This window comes from Mesoplodon mirus, assembly GCF_964341445.2.
Source record: "Mesoplodon mirus genome assembly, chromosome: 1".
Taxonomy (NCBI): Eukaryota; Metazoa; Chordata; class Mammalia; order Artiodactyla; family Ziphiidae; genus Mesoplodon; species Mesoplodon mirus.
Window position 1 is genome coordinate 46149664 of NC_138976.1, and position 14307 is coordinate 46163970.

The 14307-nt window shown below is 39.2% G+C and overlaps 1 protein-coding gene across 9 annotated transcripts in view; it reads left to right on the top strand.

Moving 5' to 3' along the window:
- The window catches only part of UBAP2 (ubiquitin associated protein 2), a 131642-nt gene that overhangs the window by 22912 nt on the left and 94423 nt on the right, over window positions 1-14307 (top strand). The gene's annotated exons all lie outside the window — the stretch shown is intronic.

Sequence of the window (14307 nt, forward strand, 5' to 3'; positions counted from 1 at the left end):
TTTTCTTGATGCAGTGGATGAAATACTCTATGAACCTCCTGGTTTCAGAGGTACCTTCCAATGCTGACACTTTGTGATACTTACTATCTTAAATAAAGCCCTTGGTGCTTTCACCAAAGTCTTCACAGTTCTCAGCATATTATCAACAAGTGTTCTGTAACATCTCAGGATGACCAAATGTATCCTTGTTTTTCTGTTAGGGTTTACATGGTTTGTAGATAAATTTTTACCCAACAATTTTTTTTTTTTGGCCGCGCTGCGTGGCATGTGGGATCCTAGTTCCCCAGCCAGAGATAGGACCCACACCCCCAGATTGGAAGCGCAGAGTCGTAACCACTGGACTGCCAGGGAAGTCCCCCAACAATATTTTTTTTATGCCTTTTTAATGTCTAACTTTAGGTAGGGTCCTCTTATGAGTTTGTGGTATTTACTTATGTAAACTTTAAAAGAAGTGCAGGTGGCTGTTAACCATGTCCAGTTCATTCTGAAATTCTGGAACATTTGAAAATGCAGCTGTTTCACTGAGGTATCTTATCTACAAAAAGTCCTTGAAAAAAATAACAGTTAATAAAACATTTTCTAAAAGTGTCCCTTTACAGAGACAGTCTTTGTAGTTTAATCAAATTGGTTTATTCTGCTGGTTTACTTTCTTTCTATTACAAGTAATTTTAGACCATTCTTGCACTTTAGATAATCTAGGAAGCTTTATATGGTATTTTGCTGATTCTGTTTTTAAAGAGGTTAAAAATGTAGTAGCATTTCTTACCCCTGTTAAAATCTATCACATCTTTAATTTACTTTGAATGAGGTGAGGTTAAAATTGGTGTTAAAATTTGGTTGTATAGATTGAATAACCTGGTGCTTCCTGCCACTCAAGAACTTGAGATATGTATATTTGAGATTCTACTGGATTATTTTTAGAATCTCTTGCTCTTGTCTGTTTCTATTCTAAGAATTCTCTTGGAACCTGTTCCAGGATAGTAGCTCTTGGGGGTGGAGAGTGATAGAGAGGATGGAACACAAGAGTAAACTGAATTCCTGTGGCCTGGCAACTGGGTTGCTTATTGGAGAAGCACTCTCATTTACTACACAGAGCTTTTTTTCCCAGAAAAGGGAACAGAGAATTTCCCCATATGGCAGTATGCTAAGGGTGTTGATTTTTTTAAAAATTTATTTATTTATTATTTTTGGCTGCGTTGGGTGTTCGCTGCTGCACACGCACGGGCTTTTCTCTAGTTGCAGCAAGCGGGGGCTTCTCTTTTTTGCAGTGTGCAGGCTTCTCATTGCCGTGGCTTCTCTTGTTGTGGAGCACGGGCTCTAGGTGCTTGGCTTTCAGTAGTTGTGGCACATGGGCTCAGTAGTTGTGGCTTGTGGGCTCTAGAGCGCAGGCTCAGTAGTTGTGGCGCACGGGCTTAATTGCTCCGCGGCCTGTGGGATCTTCCTTGACCAGGGTCGAACCCGTGTCCCCTGCATTGGCAGGCGGATTCTTAAACACTGCGCCACCAGGGAAGTCCCAAGGTGTTAATTTTTATAGTCTAATTTCCATGACTTACTCATTTTCACAGTTCACTGGTAGTAATTTTTAAGGATGTCAAATAATGATTTTAGTAACTTATGCTTTTTACTTTGTTTTATGAATTCATTGTCTCCAGAAGCTTTATGTAAAACATAAGAAAATTTGTTGAATCATACATCCTGTTAACTTTATGTTTTCTGAGCTCTGTCTTTTCCCAGAGGATTTTAGTAACACTTTTTTTTTCCCCCTCTACTTACTTTGTAAACTTGCACGTTTATCTTTAGAGCACGGGCTCTAGGCGTGTGGGCTTCAGTAGTTGCAGCACTCAGGCTCAGTAATTGTGGCTTGCGGGCTCTAGAGCTCAGCGTCAGTAGTTGTGGTGCACGAGCTTAGCTGCTTTGTGGCTTGTGGCATCTTCCTGGACCAGGGCTCGAACCCGTGTCCCCTGCCTTGGCAGGCAGATTCTTAACCACTGTGCCACCAAGTAATTCCCTAGAGATATAAAGTCTTAATGTTTATATTGAGGCAGTGAATTAGTAAATTTTTTATAGTTTGAAATATAAGGAGTTTATGGTTTTTCTGATTAACAAGTGAGAATTCAGATACATTACATCAAAGTGTTTGGCTTTAATAGCAAGACTATTAAGACTAAAAGTCTTGTAAATCAAAAAACTCAATCTAAGCATCCATTCAATTTAGCTTATTTCTGTACATGCAGATTTTCATCACCAGATGGCACTGCTGTAAGAAGAAATTCTCATTTTGTTATATTTAATGTACCTAGTTTATTTTCATAAATGAGGGCACTGAGGATTAAATAGTTAAAGATGTGTGAGAAAAGGTTCACATAATTCAATTAAAAAAAGAACTGTTTTGAAATCAGTTCAATCAGTGGGTAAACTAAAAATGATTTTTTTTAAAAAAGGTTTTACCCTGGGAATACCACTCAGCCAGGCAGGTTTTGGTTGGATGTTTAACTTTTAGATATTTAGCATAGAATTATAGAGTATTAGTGCTCAAAGTGATATTAGAAAGAATCAAGTAATCCCTTTATTTCAGAAATACTAGTATGTTTCACATTTGTATGATGCTTGACAGTTTCATATGTTTGTATTCATATCTGAGAACACTAAACTCAAAGAAAGCTCTTAAAATAATCGTGACAAAACAGTTAACCTTGTTTATATAATACAACCAAAACAATAAACCCAAACCAATAAAATCTCAAAATCGTTTAACTCAAAAAAGTATGCAAAGTGTGTATTCATACTGACAGTGAGAGATGGATTCAAATAGAGTAAAAAGTTTTAAACCGGAATATTAGGCATGTGAGATATTCTGGTTAATTGGTTATTTGCTATTTATAGTGTATGTATGAGGCAGTGCAGTAATATGCCTGTGGCCTTTAGCATTCCAGTTGACAGAGGACCTATTAAGGAAATTAGTAAATAATATTAGAATAGCTGATTCAGTGAAAAGCTTGTGAAACCTTTTCTAGCTAAAATAGGTTTCAGGGACATAATTTTCCTTGTGATGCCTGAAATGGTATCCTGAATTATGGTTCATCTCCTCTCTAAATTTAAGATACACAGTCCAAAAGATAACTAGAAATACTTGTATAATGTTATTTCATTAACCTGAGATGTATAAGATTTATAAATAGGGGAACATTGTTTCACATCATGGGAGTGCTTTGCTTGCTTGCTTTGAGGTGTCTGTAACTGATTGTTTTAGAAAACAGAATTCAATTCATGTATTGTTCCTTTTTGGAATGATTGGGTCTGTTATGATTTGGTCTTTCTTACGTCATTCTTAATTTTTATAAGTTACCAGCTTCTATCAAATGTCATTTCAACACATTTATCAAATGTCTCTTATATTGACACCTATTTAGTAGTGAAGGGAACAAAACAAAATAAAATGAATTTCTGGTCTTAGCTAGTTTATGATTTAAGGTTAGGAAGACAAGTTAGATATAGAAGAAACAGAATTGATAAGCTAAAATATGAATTGCAGGTATGTACTGTAGAATTCAAAGGAAAGCTAATATATAAAAAGTATTAGGAAATATAATCCTAGAAATCTGTAGGCTGTTTTGGGATTTTTTTTTTTTTTTTTTTTTTGCTGTACGCGGGCCTCTCACTGTTGTGGCCTCTCCCGTTGCGGAGCACAGGCTCCGGACGCACAGGCTCAGCGGCCATGGCTCACGGGCCCAGCCGCTCCGCGGCATATGGGATCCTCCCAGACCGGGGCACGAACCCGTATCCCCTGCATCGGCAGGCGGACTCTCAACCACTGCGCCACCAGGGAGGCCCTGTTTTGGGATATTTTAAATGGACTTTGATGGAAACTTAAGGGCTATTTTGTTTATCTACTATGAAGTTCTGACAAACTCTTGCTGGTTTTCCTATTGGATAATTTTCTGTTGCTTTGTGTTTCATAGTATTTCTCTTTGTTTTTTTTCTTTTCTTTCTTTTTTTTTTTTTTTGCTGCACTGAGTGGCTTATGGGATCTTAGTTCCCTGGTGACCGGGTATTGAACCCAGGCCCTCAGCAGTGAAAGCACAGAGTCTTAACCACTGGACTGCCAGGAAATTCCCCATAGTATTTCTTTCTTTCTTTTTGTTTTAATTGAAATATAGTTGATTTACAATGTTAGTTTCTGGTATACAGCAAAGTGATTCAGTTTTACATATATATTTTTCATATTCTTTTCCATTATGGTTTATTACAGGATATTGAATATAGTTCCCTGTGCTATACAACAGGACCTTGTTTATCCATCATAGTATTTTTTTTTAAAGATTTCTTTGATGTGGACCATTTTTAAAGTCTTTATTAACTTTGTTACAATAAGGGCTTCCCTGGTGGCGCAGTGGTTGAGAATCCGCCTGCCGATGCAGGGAATGCGGGTTCGTGCCCCGGTCCGGGAAGATCCCACATACCGCGGAGCGGCTGGGCCCGTGAGCCATGGCCGCTGAGCCCGCGCGTCCGGAGCCTATGCTCCGCAATGGGAGAGGCCACAACGGTGAGAGGCCTGCATACCGCAAAAAAAAAAAAAAAAATTTGTTACAATATTCCTTCTGTTTTTTTTTGTGTGTGTGTGTGAGCGGCCATGGCTCACGGGCCCAGCCGCTCCGCGGCATATGGGATCTTCCCAGACCAGGGCATGAACCCACGTCCCCTGCATCGGCAGGCGGACTCTCAACCACTGCGCCACCAGGGAAGCCCTCCTTCTGTTTTATGTTTTGTTTTTTTTGGCCCTGAGGCACATGGGAGCTTAGCTTCCTGACCAGGGATTGAACCCGCACCCCCTGCATTGGAAGGCGAAGTCTTAACTACTGGACCACCAGGGAAGTCCCCAGTATTTCTTAATATTGATAAAATCCAAATACTAATTCTTGTCACATGTATGTTGATAAAAAATTTCCCAGTTTATGGCTTGTATTTTTCACAGGGCCAGCTGCTTTTTTATGAACAGAAGTTTTTAATTTTAAAGTTATTAATCTTTGGGACTTCCCTGAAGGTCCAATGGTTAGGACTCTGCTCTTCCACTGCAGGGGGCCCGGGTTCAATCCCTGGTTGGGGAACTAAGATCCCGCATGTCGCTTGTGTGGCCAAAAAAAAAAAAAAAAAAAAAGTTACTAATCTTTGCAATTTTAGCAACTCTTATATTGACACCTATTTAGTAGTGAAGGGGGCTGTAGAGTAGTAAGTAGAGCGGGGGCTGCTCTTGGTTGCGGTGCACGGGCTTCTCTTAAGAAAATAATAACTATTAGATAAAAATTCCTTTATACAGGGTAAAAAAATTAGCCTTATTTTCTTCTGAAATCAATAATTTTGACTTTTGTATATTCTTAAAATACCTGTTAACTTTTTTTACGTATGGCCTAGTAAAAAACATTTTTTAAACTATAGTCAACCAGTTATTTCAGCCTCTTTGAAAGTTGGTCTTTCCTGACCACATGCATTGCCATCTTTTTGGAAATCATATTTCTGGGCTTTCTCTTCTGATCCATTGCACGGGTTGTCTCTCCCTGTACCAGTCTTGTACTGTTGTAATTACTGTGGCATTATAATCCTTGATACCTGGACGATCAGTCTTGGGCCTTGTTGTTTTTGTTTTAAGGAGCGTCTTAGCTGTTGACTATTTGCTCCCCTGTGTGTAATTTTAGAATCACCTTGTCAGGTTTGAGACAAACCCTTGTTAGACTTTCATTGGGAATTTGTCGAATCTAGTTGAGGAAGAATGATAACTTTTATTGAGTGAATAGGTGTTGGAGCACGTTTCTCAAGGGCCAGATAGGAAATATTTTCTGCTTTGCCTGTGTTATAACTATTCAGTACTGCCACTGTGGTGCAAAAGCAGCCATAGACAATTTCTTTAGAATTTTTTTTGTTAGCTGGTATATAGGTGTAATTAATTTTTGTACGTTTATTTTTATTTTGTATCTAGAAGTTTTGCTAAACTTAACAAATTATAATAATATAGCTGAAGATTCTTTACACTTTTTTTTGTTGAAGTATAGTTGATTTACAATGTTGTGTTAGTTTCAGGTGTTTATACACTTTTGTTTGTACAATTATTATGGAAGTGGGATCTTTTAAAATATTATTTTCTAATCTTTTGAGTGTGTCTTTTAATTGCCACAGTGAGTTGGCTAGGACCTCCAAATCAGTGTTTAAATGGAAGTGATCATGGCAGTGATGCCTGTATTTTGTTTTTTATTTTATTTTTTATTTTTTTGGTACGCGGGCCTCTCACTGTTGTGGCCTCTCCCGTTGCGGAGCACAGGCTCCGGACGCGCAGGCTCAGTGGCCATGGCTCACGGGCCCAGCCGCTTCGCGGCATGTGGGATCTTCCCAGACCGGGGCACGAACCCACTTCCCCGGCATCGGCAGGCGGACTCTCAACCACTGCGCCACCAGGGAAGCCCTGTAGTTTATTTTTGTTATCTTAAAGGAATGCTTTTAATTCCGTGTGGTTTTTGCTGCAGGTTTATATAGATAACCTTTTGTCAAGTCAAAGAAGTATTCTTGTTTTCTAAGAATTTTTATTTTGAGTGAATGTTGAATTTTAGTAATGTCTTTATTGAAATGCTTATATGATGATAATTTTTTTTTTTTTTTTTTTTTTTTTGTGGTATGCGGGCCTCTCACTGTTGTGGCCTCTCCCGTTGCGGAGCACAGGCTCCGGACACGTAGGCTCAGCAGCCATGGCTCACGGGCCTAGCCGCTCCGTGGCATGTGGGATCTTCCCGGACTGGGGCACGAACCCATGTCCCCTGCATCGGCAGGCGGACTCTCAACCACTGTGCCACCAGGGAAGCCCGATCATAAATTTTTAAATTTTATTCTGTGAAAGTGATTTTATTAAATGATTTTTCATTTCTTCAGAATTTTATTTTTATTTAAAATTTAAAAAAGTTTTTATATTGGAGTATAGTTGATTAACAATGTTGTGTTAGTTTCAGGTGTACAGCAAAGTGATTCAGTTATACATATACATGTATCCTTTTTCAAATTCTTTTCCCATTTAGGTTGTTACAGAATATGGAGAGAGTTCTCTATGCTAATCAGTAGGTCCTTTTTGGTATATATATATAATATATATATAATATATATAATAAAATATATATATTTTAAAGATAGTAGTGTGTATACATCAATCCCAGACTCCCAATTTATCCCTCCCTCCCACCTTTCCCCTTTGGTAACCATAAGTTTGGTTTCTAAGTCTGTGAGGATTTTTCATTTCTTAAACCAACTTTATTCCTGGGACATCCTGGACATGGTTATGGTGTATTTTCTTTTTTATACAATGCTGGATTCAATTGAGAATTTTTATGGCTACATCTGTCAGTGAGATTGGCTTGTAATTATTGTTTCTCCTACTGTCCTTATCACGTTCTAGTATCAAGGCTAATTTCATCCTCATATTTTCATTTTCGTGTCTTGCCTCTTTAATATAATTAGAATGACTTGTTCTTTAATTATTTGATAGTAATTGTGGGCAAAATTGTTGGGTGAATTGATTTTTTAAATTGTGATAAAATATGTGTAACATAAAATTTACCTTTTTAACCATTTTAAGGTGTACAGTTCAGTGACATTAAGTACATTCATATTGTTGTACAGCCATAGGGGTGCATTAATTTTTGAATGCCTTGGGTCCACAGTTTTCTGAAGAGAACTTATTAAGGAGCTAGAATGTGTGAAATAGTGGAAGGAGTCCAAACTTTGGCATCAAGACAGACCTGTACATCCCAACTCCCGTATTACTTGGCCTAGGTCTATGTGATAGATTATATAGTCACCTATAAAACAGATATCGTAATACCCACCTTGCACAGATAATGTGATAATTTGGAGTTAAAGTGGTTCCTGGAGTGTCGATAATACGATGGCAGTTGCTACTATTATAATAAATTTGCAGCTCTAAATATTAAAAAGTGTACTTAGCTTTGCTAGGAATGCCTCTGTTCTATAAATTAGGATGTTTGTAATTCTGCTTGACCTCAGTTCTTTTTGTAGTACTTTTTTTTTTTTTTGGCCACACTGCGTGGCCTCTGGGATCTTCGTTCCCTGACCAGGGATCGAACCTGAGCCCCCAGCAGTGGAAGTGCAGAGTCCTAACCACTGGACCGCCAGGGAATTCCTCATAAATATTTCTTGACCACAGCTTTAGTCCAGTACAAGCTTTTTTTTTTTTGCTGCATTGGGTCTTCGTTGCTGCATGTGGGCTTTCCCTAGTTGCGGCTAGCAGGGGCTGCTCTTGGTTGCGGTGCGTGGGCTTCTCATTGCAGTGGCTTCTCTTGTTGTGGAGCATGTCCTCTATGCTCACGGCTTCAGTAGTTGTGGCACTCAGGCTCAGTAGTCGTGGCTCACGGGCTCTACAGCGCAGGCTCAGTAGTTGTGGCGCACGGGCTTAGTTGCTCTGTGGCATGTGGGATCTTCCTGGACCAGGGCTCAAACCCATGTCTCCTGCATTGGCAGGCGGATTCTTAACCACTGCGCCACCAGGGAAGCCCCCCAGTACAAGCTTTGAACTTATATTTCTTGTCTTTTTCTGCTCAGTTTCTCAGATTTATCCAGGATTGATTTCAGGAGCACTTTTTTTTTTTTAACTGTGATTAGTACATGTTCTTTACAGCAGAAGTCTTGTTGATTTCCAGGATTGTGGTCCTCTAGTCTCCTCATTCATAATTGTGGATTTACCTCATATCTACAGTCTTTTTTGCTTTCCTTAATATTACAGTGTAGAATTGAGTCTGTATGGAACTTCTCTTTTTCTTAAGAGGCTTTCCCCCTATATCTACAGTGTTCCAGTCAAGCCTTCTTTGTTTGTTTGTTTTTTGGCCTCTCTGTGCGGATTATGGGATTTTAGTTCCCCCACCAGGGATTCAACCCAGGCTCATGGCAGTGAAAGCACGGAGTCCTATCCATTGGACTGCCAGGGAATTACCTAGTCAGGCCTTTCTGATAGCCATCACCTGCCAAGTAGGTTATTCCATGCTGGGGGTAGATATTTTGTCATTTTTCTGCAGCTGACTCAGCCCCTTCTACCCATCATTTCTCTCAGAGTGGTGAGTGGCAATGTGGTATGGTAGCATTGCCTTTTATTTACTTATTTATTTTTTTGCCTTTTATTTTTTTAAATTAATTTTTATTGGAGTATGGTTGCTTTACAACGTTGTGTTAAAAAAAATGGAACGCTTCACGAATTTGCTGGTCATCCTTGTGCAGGGGCCATGCTAATCTCTGTATTGTTCCAGTTTTAGTACATGTGCTGCTGAAACGAGCACTGACCTTTTATTTTTTAACTAATGTTCCTCATTCCTCTGAATTGTACACTTGAAAAGCAGGGTCCTTTCAAAACTGTCTCACTAACCCCTTATAGGTGACTCCATTATTTCTGGTTTTAATCCAGGGTGTTATCATTTGTATTTTGTATCTTTTTGTTGGCAGTTACCTCATGGTAGACCCAGAACCTCTAACCTTTGTCAGCAACTGTGGATGCAAAGATACTCTGGGGATGGCGGTGGAGTGCAAGGCTGAGGGAAATAAGAATTTGGGGCACTGATGGTTATAATCTGGGTAGAGGTGAGCATAGATACAGATGTGTGTGCTTGCTTGCTTATTATTATTATAAATAAATAAGTCAATAAATAGGCCACTTTAAGGGGCAATGGAGACTTCTTATGAAATATGACCAAAAGAATATTAAGGAAATTGTTTCCGAGTGGATATTCTTGTTTTACTGCTATCCCTTTGTAAAAATGATTTGTTACTAAAATGGATTCTTAAAACTTTTAACATGTTCCCTAAGCATGAAATATTATGGCCGTTCTACATTGAAGTTTTCATTTTGCCATATATATTGCCACGCTCCATTTTCAGCTTTTTATTTAACTTGATATAACATTTTATATTTAGTCACTGGAATTGGTTTTGTTTTTCTGTTTTCCAATTCCTCTCCTGCCTTTCTTTTTTGAAGCCTCTGTTTCTGGAGGCAGGGTTCCGGCAATTTCAAATGCCTTGTAGTAGCTCTTGGAGCAGTAACAGAGCCAAACCAAAAACTTAGTAGGTTTGATTCTGCTTTGAAAAGTGCTGGTTTTTTTTTTTTTAATTTTTATTTATTTATTTATTATTTATTTATGGCTGTGTTGACTCTTTGTTTCTGTGCGAGGGCTTTCTCTAGTTGCGGCAAGTGGGGGCCACTCCTCATTGCGGTGCGCAGGCCTCTGACTATCGCGGCCTTTCTTGTTGTGGAGCACAGGCTCCAGACGCGCAGGCTCAGTAATTGTGGCTCACGGGGCTAGTTGCTCCGCGGCATGTGGGATCTTCCCAGACCAGGGCTCGAACCCGTGTCCCCTGCATTGGTAGGCAGACTCTCAACCACTGCGCCACCAGGGAAGCCCCAAGTGCTGGTTTTTTACATAATGCTTTCCCCATTTTAGGCCTTGGCAGCAGAGAGAGAAATCTGGCTTTTTAAAAAGAGGACCTTGAGAAGGCTGGTAACGGGTTTCTAGGCTTCCCTTGTTGGATATTATACAGTCTAAAGGGGATAGGCTGGATCAGTTAGGGCATTGTAGTATACCTTTGTCTTGGACATCTCATCCATTGAATCATCTTTTAAGTGGCAGACAGTGTTAAATCCCAAATTTAATTTTCAATCTAGTAGGCTCAACATTAAAAATTTTTTGATATGAAATACATTGTTATTATTATTTTATACTTCCCCAGGGAGTATTTTTATTTTTTTTAAATTGAAGTATAGTTGATTTAAAATATTGTGTTAGTTTCAGGTGTACAGCAAAGTGATTGAGTTATACATATATTTTTTCTGATTATTTTCCATTATAGGTTATTACAAGATATTGAATATAGTTCCCTGTGCTATACAGTAAATCCTTGTTGCTTAACTATTTTATGTATAGTGGTGTGTATCTGTTAATTCCATATTCCTAATTTATTGATATCTTCCCCCTACTTATCCTTTGGTAACCATAAGTTTGTTTTCTGTGTCTGTGTGTCTGTTTCTGTTTTGTAAGTAAGTTCATTTGTATTATTTTTTAGATTCTGCATATAGGTGATATCATATATTTGTCTTTGGCTTCACTCAGTATGATAATCTCTAAGGTGCATCCGTGTTGTTACAAATGACAATATTTCATTTTTTTCATGGCTGAGTAATATTCCATTGAAGTACATAATTTTTTATGTGCCACATTTAGGCCAGTTGATTCAAGCAGATATTTGTAGGGCATAGATGGTTAGTCTATTTCCAATTCATGCTCTTAAGTGTGGTTCAGAGGGGAGAATGTATACGTTTTCCTGCTAATTATATTCACCTAAAACAGCAGACTCTTTTAACATTACAATTAGTTGATTGGGTTTGTACCATCTCAGCAGATCTTGATAACAGTCAGTTTCTTCAGAAAGGATATAAGTAGTATGTTGATTAAATACTAAGTGTAAGTTTATTGAGGGTCAGAGTTTTCCCCTAATTGTTCCTTTGGGAACAAAGCAGGTGCCTTTTGTTTTTAAGGGAGAACAGAGCCCATTAAAAAAGTGTGAGGGCTTCCCTGGTGGCGCAGTGGTTGAGAGTCCGCCTGCCGATGCAGGGGACACAGGTTCGTGCCCCGGTCCGGGAAGATCCCACATGCCGCAGAGCGGCTGGGCCCGTGAGCCATGGCTGCTGAGCCTGCACGTCTGGAGCCTGTGCTCCGCAATGGGAGAGGCCACAACAGTGAGAGGCCTGAGTACCCCCCCCACCCCCAAAAAAGTGTGAGTTATATGATGTTGTTTAATGACCAAATTAGCAGTTATAGTTTTAAATTTTGCTTGATCCAGGGATACCCTTAAGCTTTAAGTACTGTTTAGAGCTCTACTAAATTCTTAGAGCAGGGTTTTTGGCCTGGGCATCCATCCATGGGCATTGAGGAGGTGGAGTGGGTTGTTCATGGATGGGTTTTGGGGGAAGGTGGGGGAGAGATGAGGTATAATCCTTCTGAAATTTCAGGCAGAAATTTCTGTGGATATGCCTTTTTCTGAGGGAGGGGGGTCCATAGTTTTCTTCAAATTGTCTAAGTACTTAATGGCCCAAAAGATTGAGTCACCATATTATATTAGAATGAAACACATGTTTAATGACAAACATTACTTTAAAGTGTTATTTTTACCTTTAATGAGGTTGTGAATCTGGCATCCAGGGTTGTAATAAACTGGAGAGAGAACATTCTTTAGGAAGGGATGTTTTCAAATATGTATTGAAGCTTAAAGCTTGTGAGAAAGGCCCTAGTGTTAGAGGTAGATACGAGCAGCTCTTCACCTGGCGACATCATCCGTGACTTAAGTGGACTCTTTCTAGTTTGAAACTCAAGTTCTTTTTATTTTGTGGGATATTTCAGCAAATGATCTGTTCATCTTAACCCAATTCTACCTTGATTATTCATTTAAGTTGTGATCCTGAATTTTTGACAGTCTAGTTGATTTCATGGTAATATGTGGATTAGTGCCACTAGAAGGTCAAGGTTGCTGCTTTCAGTTGGGATCCTCCATATCACTTTTCTGTTCTTTTTACTTCTTTTAGCTTCCTCTCATATTCAGCTTAGTAGCAGTTAAAACCTTTGCCATTTTCTTACATTCCTCCACCCCCCACTCGTCTAGTATGCATTCTCTGCAGGTGTTTTGTCTCTTTTACTAAAAAAGTAAAGACAAATACAACCGACTCCATTGTCTGTGTCTCCTAATCTCCTAAAAATTTACCTGCTGCCATACCTGCCCTTTATTCTGTTGGCCTGAGGAGAGGGCACTCTCTTCCTGTCCAAGTGAATCGTTTTTCTTTATAGCTGTCTCAATTTAATGCCTCTCAATTATCTCCTCTTCAGCTTATAGTTAGGCCTCTTTTGTTTAGTAAATATATATTAACTAATTAAGCACACACCATGTGTTAGGCCCTGGAAGAACAAAAGCGACAGGACAGATGTAATCACTGTCCTCATGGGGCTTACAATGTATTAGAATTGCTCAATGTACCTCATCCTGACAAAATTCCTCTTTGATGCTCTGTATCTCTTTCTAGCTACCACCTCTTGCAAGTATTATTAGTTTACTGCCACTCTCCCTCACTCACCTTGGCTTTTTCCACACCACTGTTTCAAAGCTGTATTGGCAGTGATCACCAGTGACCTCCTAGTTGTGGAGTTCCAATGGACCTTCGATTCAAGCAGTGATTTAAAATTCCTGAAAATATAAAAGGGTTTACTTTGATGTTATTTTAAATGTTCATGTTGTTCAACATTGCTGTTTTTCTGAGTGTATATGACTGTCAGGAAAAGTTAGGGAGATGGTAAGTCGTGCTAAAGATCAGCTACAAATTATGGTGTCTCTAGCCATAGGTCTTGTGTTTTGGAGACTGCAGTGTCTACAGCTGGATGTTGTGTGGCTTGTTTTCATAATTAAGAGTTTTGTCTCCTCCATCCTGGCCTCTTGCTACTGTTTTGCTAGTTTAGGATTATGAAGGCAACAGTTATTTTGTAATTTAGTACCTGTTTTGGTTTGTAGGCTCTGTACCCTAGGAAATAAGCGATTGGGACTTAACTATATTACATCTCATTGGTCTGTGTAGAACCTTTTCGGGTTTTATTTCTGATCCTTAAAATGGGGATTATGCCAAATTCTATAGAGTGTTGAGGATTACCGGGAGAAATTTATGTAAAACATTCAGCTTGATGCTCAGCACATAGTAAATTTAAATAAAAAGTTGCTGTAATCATATAAGCATTACAGTTGAGCTGTATTGCCTTTTATGGGGAAAAATAATTGTTTTGGTTTTTTTCCCACAGTTGCTTAGGTTTCTATGTACCCACCACTGATTAAACGCTATACTTTTTCTTCTTTTTTTAAAAAATAAATTTATTTATTTAAATTTTGTTTGCATTGTGTCTTCATTGCTGAGCGTGGGCTTTTTCTAGTTGTGGCAAGCGGGGGCTCCTCTTCATTGCGGAGCATGGGCCCTAGGCGCATGGGCTTCAGCAGTTGTGGCTCGCAGGCTCTAGAGCACAGGCTCAGTAGTTGTGGCGCAGGGGCTTAGTTGCTCCGCAGCATGTGGGATCTTCCCGGACTAGGGCTCGAACCCGTGTCCCCTGCATTGGCAGGTGGATTCTTAACCACTGTGCCACCAGGGAAGTCCCTATACTTTTTCATATGTGTAAATTAACTTCTTCAGATGGTCAAGAACATTTTCTTGGAGGCGTCTCTTTGGTATCCCTCTATTTTCCTGCTCTG